Source organism: Hipposideros armiger, unplaced genomic scaffold (assembly GCF_001890085.2).
Source record: "Hipposideros armiger isolate ML-2016 unplaced genomic scaffold, ASM189008v1 scaffold_134, whole genome shotgun sequence".
NCBI classification, from domain to species: domain Eukaryota; kingdom Metazoa; phylum Chordata; class Mammalia; order Chiroptera; family Hipposideridae; genus Hipposideros; species Hipposideros armiger.
The window spans coordinates 3,326,395-3,330,341 of record NW_017731484.1 but is presented as its reverse complement, the minus strand read 5'-3'; positions in this window follow the sequence as shown (position 1 = coordinate 3,330,341).

Below are 3,947 nucleotides of genomic sequence, written 5' to 3'. Positions count from 1 at the left end.
GTGTATGTGTGTATGTGTGTGCTGTGCATGCGTCCATGTCCCTTTAAGCAGGAAGAGCAGTTCATGCCTTGGGCTTGCCAGAGAGCAGAATGAATACTAACAACACCAGGTTCCATGCTTGTTACTGAGCCCAAGTTTTGAAAGCAGGCAAAGCAAGATTTGGATTCCAACCCCGCCCCTTAACATGATGTGTAACATCTGGGTTGTTCTGTAGCTTCAGTTATCCCACTCTAGAAAAGAAAGAATGATTTCCTTGCGGGATGATGTGAGGGTTCCAGGAGCCCACCCTCAGGATGAATGCTTTGTACGTCCTCCAGCCCAGCACTTGACACCAAGTAAGCACTCCATGCTGATACCCTGGCTAAACTATATGTAACAGGGCAGGCACCTGCCATTAACTGAGAGCCCACTCTATGCCATACACTGCTCTAAGTACTTCAAATGTCCTCACTCGTGTAATTCTCTCAATAACTCATGAGGTAAATGGTCCCAGCAAGGTAAAGGAATTTGTCCAAGGTCACACAGCTGGTATTGATGGAACCAGGATTGAACCCAGGAAGTCTCTTTAGAGTCTGATCTTACACAACTCTAGGCTGCCATCTGTAGCTTACATGTACATAACTGTATGTATTAACTGACTGAAATACATTGTAGAAATCATCCACCTTGGTGTGTATTTTAATTGTTCAGATATGTTATCAAGACTTCCATCTGTCCTCAGATCTTACTGTGCCATCAGGGGCTCAACCATTGAAAGGCTAGAAAATGAAAATGCTCTCTGACCCTTAGTTCCCTTATCTGTGAAATGGGGTTGTTAGGAAGAGTAAATGAAAGTATATGTGAAAATGCATGACACAGAGTACATGCTCAATAAATACCTGATTAATCTTTTATTATAAGGGGAAGAGAGATGATACTTAGGCCAACATGACATGAATCTGATGCCTTTCCTTCATTATCACCATTGGTTTTCATTTTCAGATTTTTGGTTACAGGGGCCTCATCTCAGCAGCGCTCCTTTCTCCAGTGTTTTGGTTCCTCTATCAGGACTGCTGGACACTGAGTCAGTTCCCATCTTGAACTTCCTCAAGAACCCTCAGGGTAGGACTAACTCCTAAAGCTGTGGCTAAATAGGATAAAGGTAATTAACAGTATATGAGGCCATATGTGTGGGTCCTTAATCCAATGTGACTAGTGTCCTTATAAGAAGAGGAAATTTCAACACAGACACACAGAGAGGGAAGACCATGTGAGGACACAGGGAGGAGAGGGAGAGAGGCCTTAGGAGAAACCAGACTTGCAGATACCTTGATTCTTGGATTTCTAGCCTCCACAATTGTGAGAAAACAAATGCCTGCTGTTTAAGCCATCCAGTCCAAGCAAACTATTATAATACAGGCTCCTGCNCAGCAACTTGTCTGTTCCCCTTCCCCCAATTCCCCAGCACTGTTCCCATCCCCCCAATTCCCCAATAAAAATCTTTAAAAAAAAAAAAAAAGAACGTGAAGCCCCATTATCACTCAAGATTTACGAACTCATGCTCTATTTCGGGGAGCTGTACAGAGCGACTTCCCAGCTGGGTTGTCCTCACCCTCCAGGTTCACCTTGCAAGTATCAATGTACATTTCTCTCTGCTCCTGACTCTGCCATGGCCTCAACATAATTAATTACCTCTAGCTACAGTTAATCTATGGGAATCAAGCCAAGATTCTTGACTCACTACTTCAATTACCCCTTTTCACAAGTAAATGTGGCAACAGCTAGAGTCGTGTAACATTCACACGTTCTGCTCTTCTGTGTGGACTACTCTTGGACCAGAACATTCCATGATACCACTCCAACACTCACAATATCATGTAGTTGTTAAGTATCTTTGAACATGATGTATTTCAGGTCCTACATGTGTACTCTCATTAGGACAGCGTTGCAACAATAGAAAGCCAACCTGATTTGGACCTCAGTGACCTGGAGGGCAGAGGCTTTGAGCTCTCTGAACTGCATTTTTGTCATATGGAATTGTAAGGAGTTTTAATTAGATCACCCATGACTCCCCCCTAAAACGCAAAGTAAGTTATTGAGGGTCTATGTCTTCTTCTTTTCTGTATCCCCAGTCACCAGAACTCTGCCTATACCTAGTAGGTGCAAAACAAATGTTTGTGACCAGGACTAATGAGTGGATGAATTAAAGTGCTCTGTCATATATGCATGGGGTATGCCCGTGTCTCACACACTGCCTAACTACATGCGTTTGCCGAACTACATGCATCGCTCACAAACACACGTAGCCTGCTCCTGTCAGAGGCTTCTGGGAATGGATTCGCACTGGTGCTCCTTCCAGAGCTCCCATGGCCAGGGCTCATCTGCCAAGGCCTGTGTGACGTAGCCCTCCTCTCTCTGCTTTGAAGTGACAGATTCCAGCCCCAAAGACAAGCGTCAAGAGGCGATCAAAACAGTGATAAATGAAGTTATAACATCTGTAACATCAACAGGAAGCTATTTTTGATAGTTTATCATCTGGTGGAGGAGTAGCTGATGGAAGTGGATAACACACTTTCATCTGAAGATTCAAATTCAGATCCCACCCCCACACTTGTCTAAGACCACATCCCTTCCAAGCCCTTTCCCCCTTGCACGATGTGGCCCAGAGAACACAGTTCCTCTCTTCAGGATAATCAATTCTCTCTCTCCATTGTTAAGGGATGAAAATTGTGTGTCAACAAGATTCGGGAATTTCTGAAAATGGGGAAAAAAACCTACTCACTATCTAATCACCCTAATACACTTTTGCATAATGCCTTCCCTGCATACTTGGCGTTGTATTTTAAAATAGATTTCCAAATTGTTTTCCACATTATAATGAATGAGCTTTTAAAACCCACAATCCTAGTTATGTCACTCTGTGCTTAAAACCCTCCAGTGGCTTCCCGTTGCACTTAGGATGAAATCCAAGATCCTGACCAAATCCATGAGGCTCCCACTATCTGGCAGCCGCCTATCCTTTTAACTATATCTCAGACACTTAGCTAGCTTTTCTGTCTTCTTCCAGGCTCCTTCCTACCTCAGGGCACATGTGGGTCACTCTGTGCCCAAATGGGTCTCATGGTACTTTAATAGCTGCCTAATATCCCACCTTGCTGATATAACCCTAAATTCCAAAGCATTCCTAAATAATCACTCAGTTGTTTCCCGTGTTTAATAGTTGTTTACTATTGGAGACAGCACCATGATGGATGACTTTGTACACACTGACTATTTTTGTTGTTTTCACTTATTTTAGACTATTTCCTTAGGATTAAATTCCAGAACTAGACATCTAAGGCAAAGGAAAGTGTTTTTTATGGCTTTTGCATCATGTTGACCTTCTGCCTTCAGAACATGTACTCCATTAGCAGTATTTGAGTTTGTCCATTTCACCACAATCGGGATAGCAACGAATTATCATTTTTCAGTAATTATACCATTATTTCCAAGAGTGTTTTATTTTTTCAAATCTCTTTATTAGTAGTACTAAAATGTCTTACTATTTATTGAGTGCCAACAACTGCACCAATTGGTTCATATACACTAATTCATTTAATCCTCATTACAAACATATGATAAATACTGTGGATACTGTTTCAAGATAAAAAAAACTGAAAACTGGAAAGGTTAACTTGCCCAAATTCAGAGTTGTAAGTAGCAGAATCAAGATTCAAATTCAGGGCCGGCCGAGTGGCACGATGGTTAAGAACTGGCTTGGGACACCAGAGGGCCCCAGTTCAGATCCCACATGTGCGGGCCAGTGACACTGCCCTCCACAGCTGAGATGCTGAACAACAGCTCAACCTGGAGCTGGGCTGCTGTGAGTCGCCGGCGACAGCGTAGGCTGCAGCTCCTGCTGCAATGGGTTGCCATGGGTTACCGTGTGTAGCCAGCAGCCAGCGTGAGCGGCCAGCAGCCGCAGTGAG